At 42.9% G+C, this 23,090-nt stretch overlaps 1 long non-coding RNA gene across 1 annotated transcript in view; it reads left to right on the top strand.

Moving 5' to 3' along the window:
• Nucleotides 1-22,607, top strand: part of LOC143693798 (uncharacterized) — a 70,365-nt gene extending 47,758 nt beyond the window's left edge. Inside the window, exons 3-5 of the long non-coding RNA XR_013181752.1 lie at nucleotides 1,824-1,973; nucleotides 20,547-20,676; nucleotides 22,521-22,607. This is a non-coding gene — a long non-coding RNA (uncharacterized LOC143693798). The remainder of the gene's footprint in view (nucleotides 1-1,823; nucleotides 1,974-20,546; nucleotides 20,677-22,520) is intronic.
• Nucleotides 22,608-23,090: the final 483 nt, after the last annotated feature.

The following is a 23,090-nucleotide window of genomic DNA, read 5'->3' as shown; positions in this document are numbered from 1 at the left end:
TGTGACTGGATGTCAGCTTTGGGAAAAGCCCTGGCCTGGCACGGGCCTGAGGGGTGTGTGCCCTGTTTGGAGATAAAGGCTGGTAATGGGGAAAAGCTGTTACTGATTTTTGTGCTTGTTTCTGACAATAGGAAATGAATTATTTCTGTATGGCAGCATGGAACCAGAATAACCTGTTCATGGTGAGAAGGGTACTTGGATAAATAGGCCCAGCAGTGTCACCAGGAAAAAGAAGCTGCTTTTTAATTCAAGGAGCAAAGTGGAGGCACTTGGTAAATTGATGAAAACTACTTCTGTATTTATACTACTGCAAAAAGCAACACGATGGAATAACATCCACACCACAGCATGGAAGTTTTGCATAGTATAGGAAAGGAAAATGGCAGTCAGAAAAGTATATAGAATCCAGATGAAGGATGAGTTGGTTCATTGTAAGTGAGAGCTGTAGGCAAAAACATATCTGTGACTGAAGTTGTCACTTTTAAGAGGACATATTTTGGTTCACAGGAGCTCTTAGTGTGAAGTCACTTGTGTGGATATAAGCGGGAAAGACTCTGAGTTAAAACAGGAAAATCTATCACAAATGTATATAAAAAGTGTGGGAAAGGGGAGGGAAAGTGTATAAAGAACTCTAAAAATAATGAGAAGGTTATTTCTAGAAAAGTGTAGGATTGAATAAGAATGCCCAAAGACTAGAATGAACGGATTGATGAAGAAAACAGTCAAGTTTTGGAGATCAAGAAACATTGGGCTGAAATTTGACAAAAGTGAAACAAAGTCGGATTTTATAAAGATTATTAAAACATGTTTTTAAGTTGTTTTGGAGTGATTCTGATGGCAGCCTGCTCCAGGATCCTCAGCTTTCTGCCCCCAATGGCTGCTGATCCTTAAGGCCCGGGCCGTGTGTGAGGGGCCGGGCCCGGGGCCTTTGGGCTCTTTCGGTGGAGCTTTGGAAGCCTCAGGGCCCAGCGGGGGCTGCGGTTTGGCTCGGCCATCTCGGTTTTATTGAGCCGAGCAAAAAGCTTCTCCCATCCTGGCTCGGAGGAGCTGCAGGAGCGATCTTTCAGCTGCAGGAGCGATCTTCTCCTCCCTCCGGGCCGAGCCGGGGAGGGAAAGCACAGGTAGGGAGAGGACAGGAGAGACACAGGGAGAGGCTCCAGCCCCGCTGCTCCGCCTGCCCTGGCTGCCGGGAGAGGAGCCCGACAGCAGAGAGCCCCGGCAGGTGCTGGGCTCGGGCTGGAGCTGCCCTTCCCTCAGAGGGACAAGGGAAACTCAGTGCAAGCTCCATTTCCCTCAGAGGGACAAGGGAAGATTCCTAGAAGCTCCATTTCCCTCAAAGGGAAAAGGGAAGCTCCGTGGAAGCTTCATTTCCCTCAGGGTGAAAAAGGAAGCTCTGTGGAAGCTCCATTTCCCTCAGGGTGAAAAGGGAAGCTCTGTGGAAGCGCCGCTTCCCTCAGAGGGAAAGCCGGCGCATCACAAGTGAGGAAGGGAGATTTCTTCAACATCTGCCACGTTCTCTGGCTTCTGTTGTTAATAAACTGTTGGGTTTGGGTTTGGTTTTTTTCCCCTCACTTCATTAGCATTTTCTGTCGGTGGAAGGGAATTGTTGAAACTCTTTAGAGAAGAGTACTCATTGCAGAGTGTCCTCTCTTTTGTCTCAAAACTGAGACACAAGTGTATTCTAATCTAGAGAAAATAAAAAGAGAATAAAATCTGGGACATTATCAAATAGAAAATTAGCAAATCATTCAGAGAAAACTGAATTATCTTCAAAACTAAAATACTGGGATTTATGAAATGAGGCAATATTTTCTTGATGACAGGTAACAAGAATTTACATCAAGAACTGAAGACATGAACTGGAGGAAATTAGAGATTGAGAAGGACCAGAAGGTACACACCATAAATGCCAGAAGGTACACACCAAAACAGTGAGGAAAAGGCAGATGTGGTTGTGGAGCACATCCAGCAAGGTAATTCCTACAGAAAAATATTGATACTATTGGAAAAGAATGATGGGATCTCACTTGGGAAGCCGTGTAGAGTCTGAGTCCCTCACGCAGGAGGGATGGGGCTGGAGGGATGCAGAGGGCCCAGGAGGGAATGGAAAATGAGCAGAACAGTGTTTGATAGGCTGGCACACAGGGGAGACAGACAGACAACATTATACACATGTTAAAACTGCATCAGAAGTGTGGATACTAGAGGCAGAAGAACTAACACCCTGTTTTTCAACAACTAGAACAAACACCAGTTTTTCAACTAATTATGCATAAATCAACTCTGAAAATTACAAGTGGGTTTCTGATCATTAAATGTGGCAAAGTTTGCAGCAGTCCTCAAAAAAGAGCATTGAAATAATTGTAGAAACTGACCAAGTCTGAAGTTTGCAGTAACTGAAAGGTTTTATATTTTGCTAAGTAATTGTCAATTTCTTGGTTTAGCTTCTCTCACTATATATATTTAACCTTTTCTGAGTAGTGACTCAAAAGTTAAGCTTTTCATCTTGTGAGATGCATTTTCAGGCCCTGCAGTCAGACATTTATTCATTAAACTCTGTGATGCCTCAGAGCTACTTGTCTGCTCCGGATACCATGAATACAAACATTCACCATCAGGTTGTTTGCAGTGTCAGCCCTGAATAAACATGCAGGAATTACCAGGTGGTTACAGTGTTTTAGGTATGACAGATCTATGGCCTGGTGTTCCTGGTTTATTATCTGTTTATTTTAAGACAATTTAGTGCTGGGGGAGCAGACTCCTCCGAAGCACTAAACATCTGTTGCTGCTGTTAGCCTGAGCACTGGCAGCCCATAATGTTCTTGTCCCCTCTGGCAGCCGAAGGTAAATAAGGGAACATCACTCAAGTGTCAGTGTGGGGGGACAAGGGTGAGGAGGGGGGACAGTGTGTGACTACAGAATTAGGTCTGAATTCTCTTCCTGAAAACTTTTTTTCCATGGAAGTTCACATATAAATAACATGAAAATTGGAATAAAAAAAGTATTTCAAAATGCATATATTAGTTTTGCATAAGTATATTTCTGAAAAAGCCCCAAGCAACCTTCCCAATAAACCAGGAATGAATATTGCTGCCTTGGGTCAATGCTTCCTAAACTGCAGTCAAATTTCCACTCAGTTTAGGCTGTTTCCTTTCAGCCATTGAGTGTGAAAAGATGGTGAGGGTTATATATTTACATCAGGTAATTGGTATTCCATAGATAGGGAAGGTGGGCTTGTTAGTGCCCCTTATTGTCACCATCCCCCAGCACATGTTACTGTAAGACCTTATTTTCAGGTAGGTTTGTAGCTTCAAAGTGCCTGTGACCTTCCCTCCTTCCCCTGCCACTGTCTCCTTTCAGATAACTTCTCCCTGCTATTGCAGCTGAAATAGCCATTTTCTGAAACTGAATTGAGGAAAAATTCTTACTGGCCATACTAATAAAACCACATAAGCATTTAATCCAAATTATCTCATATCCTCTGCATGGTGGAGCAGAGACTTGAGATCAGAGGAACAATCTTTCCCTGGGATGAGTTCTTTCTATCTCTGTGAAATTTGCCTATCAAGTCACCAGCCTCTGAAAAATCCCATTTTACAGACGTTTACTAGAAACATGTGGATTTTGGTAGCTGCAGTCTCTGAAAATGCCCTGGGCACTAAACCTTCTCCAGAAATGCAGCCTCTGAGTGAGCTGCTGCTGTTTTCCCTCCTTCCCTCTGCAGTTGTTCTCCTGCAGGGATTGGGACCCCAGGGCTGTGACCCACCTTGGCTGTTGGTGCTGTCACCAGTTCTGGACTACAGGATGAAACATTCAGGGTCTAGTTTGGATAGCTTTGGATGCCTTTCCTTTTTGTCTTTCTTCTGCAAAACGTTTCTAGGGAAAGGAAGGAGGAGAACAAAAGTGTGTTCTGGCTTTGTTATATGTTTTATTTTTAAGGAAATTTATCTTCTCTACCGTTTTAATTGTAGTGTTGAACATGATGGAAGAACTTGAATGACTAGGAAAGAAATGGTGCCCTTTCAGGAAATACAGGGCCTTTTGTTCAGCCCTGTGTTTAGGCACAGAGTGAGGGCAGGTAATGAAACAGTGAAGAAGTGTTCACTTAGCACCACAGTTCACAGACATGAAAATACTCCTGCAGTCAGAGCACCCTCAGCGAGCACCTCCTCACCTTGCACAACTATGGCACCTCCATATGATGTTGTGCCATAACAAATGGGAAAATAACCTCACTTGTCTGCCCATTCGTTTTTCTTGTCTTCACCCAAATTATTAAACAGAAAGTGATAAACACAGCAATTTCAGCATTCAGTGAAACTGCAGTTTTTTCTTACTCCATCTTTCTCTGAGGGGTATTTCTCAAGCCCTAGTTTCTTTATACATGTGGAAAGAATGCAAAGCATAAACCCTTCTGAATCCTATTTTCTAAGCCTTTTTGTCATCTCTGTTGTTCTCATCTGCTTGGATTTCAATTTGTCTTTTTGAAATGTCATGTTCCAAACTGAATCACATCAGTGCTGCTGCTGAAGGCTGAGCATTGCTGAGCAGAGCAGGAGGATTATTGTGCTGGTTGAGACAAACTGTTATTGTTAATATAATCATGGGTAGCATTTGTCCTTTTTGTGTAAGCATCTTAGATGTGAATTGCAAGCAGTTTATGATTTAACTTGTAATAACTGTGTCTTGGTAGGAGTGTTCCTTGGCCCACATTGCTCGTAAATACTTGCTTTGGGTTCAGTAGTCACTAGCATTGCTGCAACCTTCTGGACTGTAAAAAAAATATCTATTTTAAAGAGTACATATAAAATGTATTAGGCAATGGAAGGCTAAGACAAAATGGCTCTCTGTGGCAGGGAATATCACAGGGAATATCAAGAATCACAGGGAATTTTTGTGGCAGCCCAGCAATCCAAAGGTATTTTTTCATGGTTGTTTAATGAATCTGAAGTAACTGGATTGTCATTGGGAATACAGCCAGCCCTGAGTGCTGCATTTCCATCACCCTGACAGACTGCACAGGGCTCAGGGCCTTGGCTGTTAATTCAGGGGAGAGGAACACACTGATGGTGACATTTGGAACAGGAGGGACAGAGGCACTTCAGGGTAGAGTTCAGAAATGTGCTACCAGGATGTCACAGCTGCAGACAGCACCTCCTGAGTGTGGAAATGGATGTGGAGATCAGCAGCTGAAATAAATTGAAACTGCTACTCTAGGTCACTTTACTTTCTCACTGCCTAAATATTCAGCCTTGTTAATATATAAGTTCTACAGATACCAAACATTGTCCATTTTTTCTCCTGTGACAACACTGACCGCATCTTCTCACAAAGGGAAAAAAATACTCGAGCTCTTCAAGTCCCTGGCACCTCTCAGAGCAGATTATATAGAATTTTAGTAGTTTCTCCACAGATCAGAGAAAAAAAAATTGATCTTTTCTGAGACCCTCAGAGTTAAAAGTGGTAGATCAAGAGCTTGTGCTTGGCAGGGGAAGGTAATAAGACAGTCAGTGCTGAGATGTTAAAAATATCAGATCATAAATATGAGGTAACCACTCATTGACTGCTGCTAATGAAAAACAGCCCAATATTTACTTAGAGGTTAAAGAAACATGTTATCTAGAATAAAATGGAATTACTGCATGGGTCCAGCTATAAAATATGTGGAGCAGCCCCAGTTCCCATTGTGTGGCAATTCTGCAGTAGCTCCACTGTGGGCACAGTAATTCCCACACCAGGAATATTTTTGTATGGACTAAATGTGGCCACACGGAGGGGTAGTGGAGAACAACTACAAGACTTGAAATTCCCTCCCTGATTTATCCCCCCGTGGCTTCCATCTGCAGACAGTCTGGTCTTGTTCCTTGTGCCTCATTTGTGCAAGCTCCTGCAAGGGAAGTCAAGAGAAGAATGAGAGCAGGTTAAAATCTCAGAATGTGGATGATCTCTCTGAGAGCTGGGGGCACTTAGCACCTGCAGGAAATCTTCAGTTCTTGAGAAATGGATGCTCAGGGTCCCTGTTGCTGTAATTCTGTTAGGGAAAATGGCTGGTATATGAGGGAAGCCAATGTTACAAGAACACATTAAGTAGTCCTAGCACTGTCCAGCTTCCCTTGCTGTTCATTGCAAAAGCAGTGAAGTGAGCTTTGCATGGCAGTTTGCAGCATTGTGCAATGAAAGGTAAGGCATCCACTCAATTCTCCCCTGGACCATTTTCTCTGGGTTCAAATTCAGGATAATGATTTCTGAAGAGGAAGAGAATCCTTGAGAGCAAAAGCTCTGCCTGGCAGTGTACTCAGCTTGATTCCAGGGGGGGAGAAAGTCCATGTGGGCTGGGAAAATGGGCAGGGATGGGGGATTTGAGAGCTGGTTTTGGTTCTGTTGTACACAGACCCGCAGTGGAGTTTTGACCTCTGCAACCACAAGAGAAGCCATGGAAAGTCATGGGAAGTCAGATGAACTATTCTGAAATACATACAGAAAAATTCTGATTATTTATTGCAAATGCCTGGCCCCTGAATTACTTGTACCAGAGCCTGTGGTCAGTGGTTAGAGGGTGAACACTGCTGTGGGAGAAGGGCTAATGCATTTCCATCTGAACTGATTGCAGAGGTGCTGTGCGCAAAAGCCCAAATTAAGATTTTACAATTATGGGTGTGGTGTGCCCAGTCAAAATTCTGCCACATGATTACAGTGACAAGTAACATTTCATGATCAAGAGAAAAAAAGAAATCCTTGTAAATTGATCTATTTGGATAAGAAGGTGAATATCCTGATTTAGGTTATGTTAGCCATTTAAACCTCCTGTTTTTGGTGGCAATCCATGTAAAGCCAATACCCACTCAATGGCCATTAGGAGCTTCTGAGTCTGGACATACTTTCAAATGCAGATATCATGGAGAGGACTATAAAATACAAATACTTTTTCTATCACTAGAACTGAAGTTGTACATAGTGACAATCTCAGTTAGAAATGATGACTTGGTTTTGCTTTTTTAGATCATGATTTAAATAAATCTTTTGCCATTACATTCTGTGTACTTTGAGGAGGGATTATAAAGAAATAGGAGAAAGTTATAAAATAGAAATTGATAAAAGGCTTATTTGGTGTTTGGGAGTCCACTGCAAGCAGCTGAAAAAGCCTTTGGAATAGAACCAATCTTTGTGAAAGCTTTATTGATTACACAGAGAAAAGTCCATTTTAAACACTTCCATAGCTCTGTGTTGCCTGAGGAGGCAAAATCTATTACAGTCAGATTATGAACTTTTTGTTTATGAACTCAGCTGTCTTAGTGGGCAGCTGGAAGAAAGCAGCTTTATTATTTCTTCTGTCTCTGAAGCAGAGTTATCAATAATCCCGTATTTCCCCATGTGTCTGCCCCTGCTGCTCTCAGGCCATCCACAGTGTGAGGTGCTCTGGCACACGCTGCAGCTGGAGCTGGAATGGCCGGCCCTGGAATGGCTTCCAGGCCAGGGAGCCTCTCAGGTGCCCCCACAGCTCCCGAGGGCAGGATCTGGGCTGTGCTCCCTCATCGGTGTCTGTGTCATTGCTCTGCTCGCTCCAGGCTTTTTTCGGGCTCCGGGTTGTTGTGTTGTGTTAGGAGAATGACTCCGATCTACCCGTGGTTAAACAAGCTGTGAAATCAGCTGCCCAAAACAACTCTCACTCGTCGGGGTCATCGTGCTGCTCTACACGACGATCTCCACCTCTCTTTGGTCTAAGGAAAGGTCTAAGCCAGAAAGATGGGAGAGGAAAAGTGATTCCTTTTCTTTGCCTTTCCTTAAAGGGGTGAATGTCAGGCTGCAGCGGAGGAGATCTGGGTTTGGAAGGTGCCAGAAATCTCCAGCTCCTGGGGCACAGAGCAGAAGCTGCGGGAGGGTTGGGGAAAGGAGAGCAGGGCGGGGCGGGCTCAGCAAGGCGGCGGGGCGGGCCGGGGGGGTCTCGGTCTTTCTCTCTCTCAGCTGGGCCCAGCAGCGCTCTGGAACTCGGGGCTGTGCGGGGCGGCTCCGCCTGTGGTGTCTGGGACTGAGCCAGGGGGGCTGAACTGACTCCGGGAGAGCCGGAGCGGCATTTGGTGTGTGCTCTGTGCTCACATGTTCCTCCTGGCCTCCAGTGATGGCGCTGACATTTGGCATCTCGCTGAGGGTGACATGATGTGACCTGCTTGTTCTAGCACCAGTTCTTTTATCAGTTTGGGCTCATAGCATCAATCCAGCTGAAATTGGTACCTGTGAGTGCTTTAAGTCTCAGGAACTGTGAAGTTGATTAAATTGACTCTGAACCAGCATCTTCAAACACTTCTGCCTGTCCCCTCCATTCCCCCAAAGCTCAAAGCATGCAGAGAAAAGGGTAAAAATGATAAAATGCCTAACTTAGTTCCATCTAGATCTTTCCTTGGAGCTTACAGTTCTTTTCCCTCCGACTGACCCTCATTTCTGACTGTGAGAAACAGCCTGTGCTGTTCACAGCATGTTTTCTCTCTCCTCCTGTGATACCTTGCCAGCCTGACAAGTTTTAATGGCTCCTTGACATTTGTTTTTTATTTTTTTTCAGCAACAAAATAGAAAAGGATGTGAGAAAGATTTCTCACGGGTAACATCAAAAGTTAGAGCCTGTTCATTTGGCCAATAGCACCAGGTGGCTGCACTTTTACCACTGATTTATGTCTCTTGGAAGATGTGGATAAACACAGAAATACTGGGGAAATGCCTCAAAGCACTCACAGTTCTGTTCTCTTTTACTCAGCTTCTCTTTTCAATATAGTTTTGAATGAAAGCTTTAGCAGAAGAGTTCTGGAAGATTGTCAGGCATTTAAGAGATTAAACTTCTTTCTTAGACTGAACATTGCAGAAAGGCTTTGCTGAAGAATTAGAAAATAATGCAATGAAATGATAGAATTCTTGCAAATTTAACAAACTCCCTACACACCAGATCTAGGCGTACCGGCTGTAATTTCTGTTAGCTGTGATCTTGCAGGGATTCTGTGACAGTTTTACAATGGTAAATTTAAAATGGAAAACATTTAAAACTTTCCAAAACCAGCATGTAAGGATTCTGCAGCACTTGGCTCTGTACAAGCCCCAGCCAAAATTAATCCAAATGTTCACTCTGGATGTGAGCAATAAGGGTTTGCAAAAATTACTGCAAGTGTAGCAAAAGGTGTGATTGGATGAGTGGGAACTGTTTTTTTTTTCCTCAAAATGGCTTTATTTTGCTAAGTTTTTTACCAGCAGAGACTCAGTGAATGTGCACTGGTACCTGAAAGTAGTTCAGAAGAAATTCCAGATCCTCTATAGTAGGCATTATGGGAGTCACTGATTTTTAGGGGAAGATCAGTCCTGATTTCAGTGAATTAGACTTTTCAACTATTAAAAAATAATAATTAAAAATAAATAGATATAATTTTGTCCTACCAAATGGGTGGTTTTGTTTCATTTCTGCTGCAAGAGTGTTTGGTGAAACTGTTAATTTCATTAAGCCATATTTCTTTGAAGGTGTTTACTCCAGTTTAGAACTTAGCAAGTGCTTTATAGCTGCTGAAACTGCTCTGTGATTAAACAAGGGCCTCTAAATAAATGGTTGTGATCTTTAAACAAATTACCTTGATTGGAGATTTCTGTCTGATGACACCTGATGTATCTGTGTTGTCTAAAACTGTGCTGCCTGAAAGGAGGGACAGTACTGACAAGCTTTAAATGGGTCTGTTTGGTTTTACTGAATTTTAATTAAAAAAGAATTGGATTTCTTTAAAGTAGACATTGGACAGGAAGATTATATTGGTGAAAAATTGCGTGGGTAATTTACAAATATGTCTTCTAATAGCAGCCTGACATTTTCAGTGCAAACCAGACTTAGCAGGCTAGGTTAGTCAAATTTAATTAATTTGCTTTCGTGTATCTTTTGGCATATTGTTCATCTTCTTCTGAGGTTTACACAGCTTTAACAACCAGAGCAGAAGCACAGCTCTGTGAGCAGGTGCTGTGGGCTGGAGACAGCTTTGAACACCAGGTGTGTGCTGACAGGGAGATAGAATGGCTCAAATTCCTTCTCTGAGCCTTTCCTCAGGAAGGGAGATACTGGCCTGGAATATCAGGAATGGGCAGAAAGGGGGGGGTTTTACCCAGACTTTCTGCTCCCTGTGCCTCAGTCTCCTCACCCATGTAACCACATGCATCAGTCCCAAGGGTTTGCCCCAGAAATGAGGCACGGCCCAGAGCCCCTCTGTGCAGCAGAGCTGGTTCAGCTGTTCTGAGCAGGTGTCAGTGTGAGACCTGAACCAGTGCCCTGAAGGTTTGCTGTCCTTTTCTTTCCAGGAAATGCTCTGATTTCACTACTTTCAGCTGGTATTTTTGGTTCTATTTGTAATATCAAGAGTCCAGGTTAGAATTTGGTTTAGTAAGTGAGCAATGGGATGTGTGCTGTGATTAAAAAAATCCCACCAGATTCAAGAGATGAAGAGCAGCAATGTAAGAAAGGTGAAAGGAAAAATTTGGATTCCATTTCTCTCTGCAAGTTTACTTAGCTTTTTGTCTGTGCAGACTTTTGATAGATTGTAGCTTTGGAACTGTAAAAATAAAACTGACTTGCCTGTTTTATCAGCAATGTGTGCTAAAGGCTTGCTTGCCCCCCTCACCTACCATATCTCCTCTAACTTATTAGCAACACAGAGCAGTCTAGATCTTCCAAGGAAGTGTTAAGTTTCTGTAGCCATGCCAATTTATGCACATTCTTAAAAAATAACTTCAGAAATTAAGTACTTGCCTCATTAGTCTGATCTCCTGGAAATAGATCATTATACATTATAAATAAAATACTTTAAATGCAGCTTAATTAGTTCTATTTTTGGAGCATTAGCTAAATATGGTTCTGCTATTATAAAAATAATGCTAAGATAGCCGTAATATGTTTAGCTAGATAAGCTAAATGTTTCAGCTTCCCTTTTAAATGAGCACCTTCATGCCTCATCTCTGATCCCTTTGAGGCTGGACTTCACTCAGCATCTTTATTCCTGGTATCATTTCCTTTCTCTGTTATTGTTTACTGCGGGAATTCATGGGGACACTGGTGTCTTCAAGACACCTTAATCCCATATAGTTTATTAACATTTCAAAAGATCTTCCTCAGAGTCACAGGTAACATCATCTCTGGGAGAAAAATCTGATTTTTGGTATTAGTTCCTTGTTTGCTCTGTTTAGAAGCAGTAACAGCTTTCCTCTGAACCAGCGGCTTGGTTTCCAAATTTCATCTGTAGTGATTCATTTAGAGCATCAGCAATGAACTGCCTGGATTAGAATTGTCAGAACTGACATCCTTGTGCTAAACTCTGGACAAAGGGATTGCAGGTGCTGTTGGTGTGAAGAGGGAGAAGGTGCTCAGTCACAGATTGAGCCTCATGAGGCACCTCAGTGCAAACTGGAGGGGAATGAGACAGGCTCTGCAAGGAGGAGTTAAAAGAACTGCCAGGCCACTGCAGAATGAGAAGCAAAGGTGAGCAGAGAGAAGTCAGGCTAGCAGCAGAATGAAAAGAAGTAGAAATGAGGTAGAAAAATGTAAAGGGTGACTGATGGGGTCAGAGGGTGTGGAAACCCTCCAGTGATGGATCAGAGGCTGGAAAGGAGAAGTCCCTGCAGGCTGCCAAAAGGAATTTCTGTTCACAGCTGGGTTCGGGCTGCTGTGGAGGGGAACGGGCCTCGGGCAGTTTCTGTGAACAAGGAGCTCCCAGGTAAGAGGGAGAACAGAGATATTTGGGATATTTAGTCTGTGGCCAGGGTGTAGCCCGGGGCACCAGTCCCTGCATCCAGACAGGCCAGGGAAATCACCCAGGGGCAGCAGGGGGTGCAGACTGGAGCAGAAAAGCTGATTGTGCTGTGCCAGCTCATCTGCACATCCAGTTCCAGCCCAAACAGAGCAAGGGCTTCACAGCCAGGTTACAAAATGTGACTGGGGAATGCAGGGGTGGGGTAAAGTCACTGGCTGGCCTTGGTGTCAGGGAGGCACTGCCAATGTCAGCTGCACTTCCACACTTGAGGGAAGGTGATGCATGGAATTTGATTATTTTAGAGCAAAAGTTTGAAGCTTTAAATTGTTGGGTCCTGTAATGCATGGACACACATTTTATGTGTTATGAATATAGTAAATGCATTTAATGATGCAAATTGAAGGAATGGCTAGGAAGACATGTCAATATTTCTGTATGAAACAGGTTTTTATCTTTGAAATTATTATCTGAAATACTGTGAAAATAATAGTTTTTTTCTGGTTGCTTCTTAGTAATAGATGCTTTTTTTTTTCCCATGGAGGTTTCAGATATCAAACTGGATTTATGGAGAACTGTCTTTCTCCTTTGTTATGTGGATTTTTAATGAAGGTTCTAAGTGGTAAGAACTCTCATATCTACACAACCAGTTCACATTAATCTCTAAAGGACTTTTTTATGTATTTCAGTAACATGATTAGAGAAGGGAAATGCCAGCGCTATATTTGTCCTTTCAGAAGACACCAGATACTAAAAGAAAGCCTTTTTAGCAAATTAATTTCTATGATGTAAGCTGGGCATGAATTCAAACCACTATTACACTTGGAACATAAATGTGTTAAACTGAAATAACAAAATTAGAGCAGACAATAAATAAAACTGGGAGGATGTGCTTTTACTGTCTTAGCACAATGAACTCCACATAATGATGGAAATCATCCCAATATCACTAATGGCAGGATCTGTCTGGGACACAGAGCAAACTGTCTCATTCCAGGACATTCACACATTATCCATAGGGTCCAGTCAGTGCCATTCCTTTATCTGTTGCCAAGTGCCCCATACAATTGGTGATATTTATACAGTGCTTGTGATGGAAGCATCAGCCAGCAGCAGCAAAGCCCCAAAAGTCACCTCCAGAGCAAATCCCTCTCAGTTCATTCTTGCCTCTGGAGAATGGCACCACTCTCCTGAACAGATGGGGGAGCATTTAACATTATAGTACAATTAAAAAATCCTTAATCAAAGAAGAGTACATGAAAAGAATTAGAGAAGGTTAATACTGGTGCCTTAATGCAGGGGAACAGCTTTTTTATTGAATTCCTTTGGAACACATTTTGCCTTTGTGCACACTGCAGCATGCAGCATTAGCTGAGAGAAATTGTGGTTGAGAGCAGGACAAGGACAGGAGAGGCAGAAAGTGAAGAAAGAACTGATGTCAGGAGAGATCCAAGCATCACTTCCTGGTTAGGCTGAGACTGGGATGTGTTGTTTGATATTTCATTGTAGAGCTCTTAATTAAAAGCGTCCTCCCATTCCTTTGGGTGCTGTTTGCAAAGGGGATGTTTGAACTCATTCCAGGTGAAACCAGCAGAGCCTCCTGATGCTGTTGTGTATGGCTGCCAAATCAGAGTCTCTGTGGATCCAAATTCTGAGGAAGTCTGTCTGAGAAATGACCTGGACACTGGGATGTGTATTTAAGGGTTTTCCCTGTCAACAATTGGTGTGTGAAAGCAAGAGGGCCAATGTGAGTGTAGATTTAAGAGGTGCATTTCCACTGAGTTCCTGACACCTGTTCTGAATTTCTCTAGTGTTCCTGGCGAATCACATCAAGTAAAAATATTCCTTAAATTGTTTCTCTTGTTTCAGCACTAATCTATAACTTTCCAGCCTCCTGTTGCAGTAAAATGCTGTTCTATTTTTAGATCCTGCTTCCAAGCATCTGCTATTTCTTATTTTCAGAATTTGGATGCTAATGGCAAAATACTAGAATAACAGTCCTTAAAATGAATTTATTCTTGTTTTTAATTTTTTCTTATGACTTTTATATTGCATTCTTTAGGAATTAAAAAGTCCTCTTTTGTTGCGTATTTCATTTTTTATTCCGTAGCAGCTTCTGCTTGGTGTGTGCAGGAAAGTAGTGGAAATTTTAATTTATCTATTAGATATATCAGCCCTATTGATTGTTTCTAATGCTTCTCAAATGTACAGAGCATGACTAAAATCAGGTCAGTCTACATCTGTGCTATTATCTTCATTAAACCCAGGGTATTGTTCATTATGGTTTTTCTTAAATTTCCCCAGAGAGCACATGTAAAAGATAAATATAACATTTACTTTTAACAGCTGTATAATCTGAGTACTACTGGTCAGGAGAAACATTGCTGAGATTTTTTCTGTACAGTTTTTGTAGTGATTGTGGACATGCACACAGCTGATGGCCTGTGATTATTTGAACTGCAAGCATTAGATTGGGATGTGTGTTCTGTTTCCCATCTCTTTCACTGACTTTGAGAAAGAAAAGCCAAAATAATACTAGTGGTGTCCATGGATATTAAATGGTTGTATTTTACAGCTGAAAGTCGAAATTGAAGGAACTCATTTCAGTATTATTAACTCTGTAGGGTTCCTTGCATCTGTGCCTGATCCTGATTGCAGTCAGTTCTGGAGTCCCGTAGAGGTGCTGGCCACAGAATGTGACTTTTGGCTCTTGTCTGTGGAGATCAGTTTGGACCAGAGCCTTGCCTGGTTTCTTGTGTTGCCCAGTGGCTTTTTTTTACATTCACCTGCTTTATCCAGAATTGGGATGGTCAGGAGTTGCTGAGTCCCATACACAGTGTATGATTTTGGAGTCTGTGTGAAGCAATCCTCACCAGCCACATTTTTGAGCTGGCATTGCTGGATTCAGCTTGGAATTAAGACCCACCAGCTGCAGTCCTATCCAAAGCAGAGGCCAGCTCAATTGAAATAAACTGTGTCACAGTCTGGGGGAACTGACACACCTGTGCTACTCAAAAAAAAATCTGTTTTTTACACAGCTACTTAAACCCCATGGAATATGCTGGCTCTGACTACAAGAGGGTGTGAAGGTGAGCACATTTTGTGATAAAGAAATAGAAAGAGCCCTGATGCAGAGGAAACAACCCTCTGAAATTCTGGCTGAGATTTAAGATGCTACACAAGAGGGATATTTCACATAAGCAGGAGATTTAATATCTGTGCCTCATTGACACAGGTTTGGGTGGTTTTGCCTCTGTGTCAGGACAGCCTGGAATATCAGTGATCCATCTGGGGCTTAAAATAACTTTCTGAAAACTGAGTGAGTACAGAACAAATTGCTTTACTTGACCTGTGGCAGAAGAGGACTTCCTCACAAGGTGTTAGCCTTAGGAGCTGGACTTGCAGCCTGCATTTGTATATGTGACAAAAAAATGAAATTACTTCAGCCTCCTTGGCAAGGAGGCAGAACAAGGAGCAGGCAAAAGGCAGGAGATCCCCCAGGCTCATGGAGCTGAGCTCTGCTCACAAACAGGGAGGTGAGCCCAGCCTGCGTGAGGGGAAGTGTCCCTGCAGTGTCCTGAGAGGCCAAAGTGCAGCTGTGGGCACTGCCAGGGTCAGAGCAGAGGAAATGTGTGCCAGGGACTGCCCAGGCACTGCCCTGGCAGCGCTTGGCTGCCAGCACAGCACAGCTGGGCTGGGAAGAGGAAGGGAAAATGTTCCTCCCTGGATTGCAGCTCTAAAGCTTCATTTCCCCTTGGTCCTAATGATGGCTCTCACCATTAAAGGAACATCCCTGATCCCAGTGATGGCTCTCACCAATAAATGAACGTCCTTGATCCTGGTGATGGCTCTCACCATTAAATGAACATCCCTGATCCCGGTGATGGCTCTCACCATTAAATGAACATCCCTGATCCCAGTGATGGCTCTCACCATTAAATGAACATCCCTGATCCTGGTCATGGCTCTCACCATTAAATGAACATCCCTGATCCCAGTGATGGCTCTCACCATTAAATGAACATCCCTGATCCCGGTGATGGCTCTCACCATTAAATGAACATCCCTGATCCTGCTGATGGCTCTCACCATTAAATGAACATCCCTGATCCCGGTGATGGCTCTCACCATTAAATGAACATCCCTGATCCCAGTGATGGCTCTCACCATTAAATGAACATCCCTGATCCTGGTCATGGCTCTCACCATTAAATGAACATCCATGATCCTAGTGATGGCTCTCACCATTAAATGAACATCCCTGATCCCGGTGATGGCTCTCACCAATAAATGAACATTTAATGCATTTCCTCTCCCCAGAGTTGCTGGTGGGGCACAAGAAGAAGGGAAGGTGCCTGTGCTGTGGATTGTTTCGCCTGTGGAGCAGAGCATGACCCTGCCCCGCTGCCTCCCGGCCGCTCTGCAGGGACGCGCTGCCCCGGGGAACGGGGAATGCAGGTTTGTGTCTAACAGACTTGTAGTGTGGTTTCCTGTGGAAACAGGACTTATGGAATCATACAGGGCAATGGCAGAGGAGATGGAGCAAGGGAAGGGGTCCATCTGTCTGTCTGTGTCACCCCATTGTTGTGCCACTGGCTGTTCTTCCCTCTTGGTTGAGAGAGGTCCGTTTTTGTTCTCAGTGGTTGGGAAGATGTTGGCCAGACCTTCTCTGGCTCTGACATAAGGAACAAGCAGACTGAACTCAGAAGAATCTGGACTTTGTTAATTCATGTGTTAGCAGAACTTCTTTCACTCTTTAATATCTTTTTTTCCATGGGAACATCAGTGAAATCTATATGAACATGAAAAAAAATTTGTTTTTTTCTGAAATAGCTTTCTCAAATGCAAAGCCTTCAGCTGTTAGACTGTGTGCAGACATGTACACATGTGCACACAGACAGGCCAGCCTTTTTTTGTTAAACATATGCACACACATAGACACAGCAGATGTTTTTATCTATGGAGAGACTTCCACGGTCTAAAGTAACGTAATAATCCCATTATTTCCTTGCTAGGGTTTTCTTTCTCCATCTGGTAGACTGGCATTCTGCAAAGTGGTTAAAATAGCCTGGCTTTTAAAAACATTTTGAATTGTCTGGTCTGATAGACTTGAGCTGAAGGTAGAATGATTTTTGAGATAATCAGTTACTGTGCTGAGACACAGCTGAAATTCAATCCAAATGTCTGAAAGTCCAAATCTCTCTAGACCATCTTATTGATTATAAACACATCATGTTCAGAACAGCTTTTTCTTCCCATAAATCGACATGATTTTATAACCAAAGGAAGAGAAAAATAGCCAAATTTTAAACTGAGTGTTGGAAGTCCTGGCTTCTCCCCAAAATAGATCCAAATTCAGTCCTGTAGATGGCATTTCTTGAAAATGGATGGTGCCCAGATGCAATACCACATTTCACAGCTACTGTGCTGTGTTTTTTAAACACTACTCTGTTTTTCTAACTGCAAAAATAATATTTAGGAATGGAAAAGAAAGGCAAACTTCCCAGCCCATGATGCTCTGTTCTCTCCTTGCTAAGAGGAGAAATAGAATTACAGGTGCATCTCAAATATCAGTAAGTCTGGTTTTTTAGGTTTTAGTACAACAGCCTATATTATTTCTGTTAGAAAAAGGAAGTTAAATTCATATTGTTTCCCTTCTGCAGTTATCCATCTAGTAAGAGTAAAAGTAGAAAACAGTTTTGTAACATTGCTTTGAATAAGTAGTGGAGCTCTGATGGGAATGAGAAATGACAGAGGTGTTACATCAGGTTTGGAGGTGCCTGGATGGACAGATCTGTGTACATGTAAAAGTTCATGATGCAGCAGAAAAAACTGCAAATGCTTCTCTGGCTTATTAAAGCAACACCTCATGTTAGACATAAAACCAGAAGCGTTTTAAGTAGAAGAATAACAATATTGAAACCTGGTTTGTGATACAAGTGACACCTCTTGGTGTGATTGGATTCTCAGATGCTCTGTGCTTTGCACCACGGTACAGAGGGATGGTGGGAAAATACTGAAATGAGTCCATGAAGTTTTGAAATTGCAGAATTGTGTGGGGTTCAGGACCCACAGGGCTGTTGGCAAGTATTACACCATTGCTCAAATCCCTCACACCAGAGTTACCAATGAAGCCAGAAATGAACAGGGTTAAACAAGTCCTTCTTCCACACAAAAGATGGGTAACATTTTAAAATAGGAGAAAATCTCTTGAAGCAACTCAATTCTCAGGAAAGCTTCCCATGTTAAAAATCCTGGTCTAAAATGATGGGGGGCACTTGTGAGAGTTTTTTTCCCCAGATGTCAATGTGCACCTCCTTGTTTGTTTGAGTGGCTGAGTGGCCCTGAATCATTCTGGGTTCTGCATTCAGGGGAGTGAAGGAAGCCTGGGGGCACCCATTGAACACAGGGAAGGACACTGAGCTCTGCCTGCCTGGAAAAATTCATCTGAGCATTGACCTCTCCCTGTGCTGAGCTGAGCACAAACCCTCTCAGAGAGTTCTGCCCCAGGCAGTTAAATTTGTGTTTAGAGTACCACAGGCTCCCCACATTTTGCATTTCCCCGTGTTTCAGCTTGTGTTTGCAGCGTGTATCATTCCTTGAGAAGGTGTGTTGGAGGGAAAAGGGCTGGGAACTGGGCTGTGGTACTTCCTGGCAGTCTGTTACTAATTCTGTCCCTGAGAGATTTGGGCTTTGAGAGCCTTGGACCTTCTGCCAGGCACTGAGGTGCATGGGGCAGCTCTGTGCTGCAGGAAACCTCTCTGCAAGGACAGGTGGAGCTGAAGGACAAATTCACTGGCAAACCAGAGGACTTTGACCTTCCTCCTGAAACTTCTCAGTACCTGAGGGAAAAGTCACCTCAGGAAATGTTACCAGGCTCTGGGACTGGCACGGTGAGTTTGCTGACCCTTTGTACAACAGAATCCATGGAATGCTGGCTTTATGATGGAATTTGGAGTCAGGCTCAGAATGGGGATGCAGAGTTACTGGAGTGCATCATTCTGCTGTTAAAATAGAGTACCCTGATACAATCTCTTGCACAACCAGTGAAATATAGCTGAAATATACCTGTGACAGTGCAGTCACACTTGCAGGCATCTAGCAGTGACTCTGACATGACTTTAAGAGCACACCAGTGATATTTTTCCTTTTCTCCCGAGTCATTCCCCTTTCTTATGCCTGGTGCAGTGTGATTTATAAGAATTGGGATGTCTTCTAGTGATATGTGGTAACACACCATTCAGCAAGGAAAGAGAAGCTTCATTTTGTTATTATTCCATATTTCACTTGGTTGGCTCAGTGAACCCTTACAAAATGTATTCAGAGATTGTGCCTGTAGATGAATGTGGGGGTAGAATTAACAATGGAACCAAATGCAGAATGCTAAAAGTGATCTGGAAAAGGTTTCAGATTCTTCATTTCTGTGACAAAAATTACAACCAGCTGGGAAATGGCACCAAGTGAGTGAATTGTAGTGACACTGAACTGTAACAATGGAGAGGAAAGGTAAAAATTTTAGTCATTATTTTTAGAACTTCAAGGTCATTGTATGTGAGTTGCTGTCAGATGCTGCAGCATGGAGAATTAAATAATTGTACCAAAACTAGATATACATTAGTTAATTTTACATGATTTTTCCCTTAAGGTTACAGTTCTCATTACTAGAATTGAAATTTAGGAATATATTTTTTCTATTAATTTCCTTTTTAAGACTATCAGCAAATAGTTTACACTGAGCCATAATAATTTATTTTCATTCTTTCTTGCTCTGCCCTTATTTGAATGACAAAAATCATAACCTAAGTAGAAAACAGTGTGCAGAGGTAATCTATTCTTGTGTCACAAGTCATAAAAAGAAAAAAGTAAGGCAACAATTTATAGTTTTGACATGCCTAAATTACTCACAGGAGTTAATACCTATTTTTCCCTGTTAAATTCATGTTTGAATCTCAAAGTGGTTTATAAGTAATTTATGTGCAAAACATTGTAGCAGGCATACAAGACAGTAATTATTCCAGTCAGAGAAATTTTAAAGCTGCAAATTTTAGGCCTTCAAATGTGCCACATGTTATGGTCTGGCTGCAGGGTACAGCAAAAATTTTAGAGACGCTGATTTTATAAGTTGAGGTTTTCCAGCACAGAAATGTTGCAGGGTACACAGTGTAAAAACAAATGCTGTTAAATTTACAGGACTCAACACACAGAGGTGTGGGAGATCTTTTGCTGTGTGCCAATCAGAAATAGGAGATTTATCAAGCCACTACTGTAGCTTGAATTAAAGTGTCACAGAATGTGCATTTTAAACAGCCTTACATGGCAATGTTTAAATGCTTCACTTGAAAGAGCAGAAAGCACCATTAGATTGCTCTTGAGCTCTGTCACTGCAGTCAGTTTGACATCACTCACATTTACATGGTTTAAGTGCTGCCTGCTCTTTAATCCTCATTTCCCCCTAAGTGCTGTTTTTAGTGGAACCCTTTTTTGCATTTTCAGGAACAGGCAGAAGCCATTTTTAGGTCAGTGAAATGCTAAAAATGCTGTCAGACACAGTAGAGGGAGAGCAGCAGGAGAGCAGGCTGTGGCAGTGGATGCCATGTCAGGGATGCCATCAGTGGGGTGGAGAGAGCTCTCTAAAACACTTCTCTGAAATACACAGGCTCTGAGAAGGGACTCTGTGTCTCAGTGCTCCATCTCCAAGTGGGATTCTGCCTGTGTACAGCATAAAGATGCTCTGTGCTTGCAGATATGCTGCTTACAGTGACTCTGCTTTAATCTATTTTTAATTGCCAGAGACAAAAGAAAGAGAAGAAACCTTTGGAAGCTTCGTCTGTGGTCTGAAAGCCAAAGCTCTGCCTTTGCTGCTCTCTGCCTCATCAGCCATGAAGATTTTGCAGGGAGAGCTGAGTTGATGCCAGTGCTGGTAAGCCAGAATTGAAAGCAGCTCCCTTTTCTAGGACTCCATTGGCTGTGCAGCCCTGGCAGGGCAGGAAAGGAGCAGCCATTTATTTCAGTTCCTGGGGAATCAGCCATGCCCGTGGATTTACACCCACAGCAGCTCAGTTGGTAACAAGGCAGGGAATGCAGAGTGGAATTGTGCTTGGATGTTGGATGAATGCAGCTCTGGGGCTGTTGGCTCTCACCTCTGTGCCCCTGTGTGTGCCTGCATCCATCACCAGGGCAGGATGGAGCAGGGGCTCCTTCCCCTGGGCTGGTGCCAGTGCTTGGCAGAGCTCAGCAGTGTGTGCACAGGGCTGCCAGCAGCTCATTTACCCTTTGGGCAGGGCTCCCATTGCCAAAATGGATCTTCTCACCCTTCCTTCAAGTGACTGCCTTAAAACATCTGCCTGGCAGCCATGGGGAATGCCAGATGTGCTTCTAATGGAAAGGATCTTGCACTGACTCAGCTCCTCCAATGGGCACAGTCTGTTCTCCATATTACAGGCAAATGTTTGAGGATGTCCACCTTGCAGTCTGTAATATTTAGTCAAGGTTACTGAGAAAGGAATATCAAATTAGAAATGTGTTGCTCCAGGATGAAAATATTCTTATTTCACTGAGGTTTCCCAATGATCACTGTAGGTTTCATCCATTATCTTCATTCTGAAGGACATACCTGATTCATTCTTTTTGATATGCATGCCTTAATTTTGCTATCTTCTCAGAAGTTCATCTTGTGAGCACAGTGTTCTTGGTCTACAAAGGCTTGATTTCAGCAACAGTACAAATCAGATCAGGATCTGTGAAGAGATCCTAATTTGAGATAGAATTTTTCCCCCCACATTTACATTGAGCGGTCACCTCCTTTCCCTCAGTCTAAAAGCTCAGTCAAAGTAGAATGAACTGTATCAGTTTATGCAACTCTCTCAATCTACTGAAAGAATGAAAAGAGAAGAAGAAATTTAAATTGATTAAGGCACTGTTTGCTATACCAGTAAATTAAATACTTCAGTACTTTTACATTGCTGTAAGTGAAAACCAGTCAGATAACTAATTTGCAGTTTGAAAACCATATAGTTTAAATCCTTATTACTCATCTTCTTGACTAAAAGTTAAATCAGCTAAACTACAGTGCCCAAATAGATATTAAATCAAAGCCACATCTGAAGAGCACAAGTTTTTCCCAATAAAATATGTATTGCTGTTTTCTGGCATCACATTTACTGTCTGAATTTGGGTTATCTATTATACCATTGTACATATCACAACAGGGCTCAAAGTATTTTTATGTCTGAATAAGTCATTTATTCTATAATAAACATTAAGGATATGCTGCTGTAATGTATTTAATTTCTGGAGAAAATGAAAGGCAAGCAAGTAGAGAAGTTGCAGTAGGTTGTTTAAAACTGTTTGTCCTAGGCAGAATTAGACAGCAAACAAATGAAGTTTTATGGAAAATCAGTTAATACCCAGTGGTACAAAAGTTGGCTTTGCCAAGGACACTTCATCCCTCAGAAATATTCCGCGCCTCCTGTTGGATATGCAGAGCCTGGCCCCAAAGCAGCTCTGACTCCAGAGGAGCTCTGTGGTTTGGGTGGGACATTTGGGGTGGTGGCAGAGGGGAAGAGGGCTCAGAGCATTTCCTGCAGACAGCAGGGACTGCCCCACTTGTGTCTGGGTGGGAAATGGGGCAGCTGCTTTCAGCCTGGGACATCAGGCACAGGAATCAGTGACAGGATTGGTGACCTGGGAACTCCTGGGAGCTTTAGCTCAGTTCTGGTGTAAGCATTTTGTGCTTTATTTATTTATTATGGACATTTCCCACAGCTGCTTGAGATGCAGAGCACTCCTGAGGCTGATCCTGAGCTGCTCCTGGGTCAGGTCACTGTGCCCAGCCCAAAGTTCACTGCTGTGTACAAAGGTCCAGATGCTCTTTGCTCTCTGCTCCAAGGAGATCCTCTTCACAGCAGGAAGCCTGGCCAGGTGGGTGAGGGATCAGCCTGGCCTTTGCTCAGGGAACAGAAGGCAGGTTTGGGGATCAGCTGCCACTCTCAGAGGCTGAGAACTAAATTCTCTGGGGGGAATTTAAAAACAAGTCTTTGTTCATAGATTATTAGATTAGATGGGGGAAATCTAGCAGGGCTGGAAGAAGGAACAGAGAGATGAAAAGAGACAGGAGTTCCCTTGCAGGCTTTTGTCACACAAATCTCCTAAAACTGTGCTTGCTTCTGGAAGGGACAGATGGGCTGTACAGGCTGGAGGCTGAGTGCCCACAGAGACAGGAGCTGATTTCTGTCACAGCTTCTGCCTTCCTGAGTGCACCTCCAAGGGAGGCTCTCCAACCAGCAGATCTTCTTAAGTGAATTCTCTTCTCTGGTTTTCCTACATGGAAATCTA

Source organism: Agelaius phoeniceus, chromosome 4 (genome assembly GCF_051311805.1).
Source record: "Agelaius phoeniceus isolate bAgePho1 chromosome 4, bAgePho1.hap1, whole genome shotgun sequence".
Lineage (NCBI taxonomy): Eukaryota > Metazoa > Chordata > Aves > Passeriformes > Icteridae > Agelaius > Agelaius phoeniceus.
This window is presented reverse-complemented; position numbering and strand designations above follow the sequence as displayed.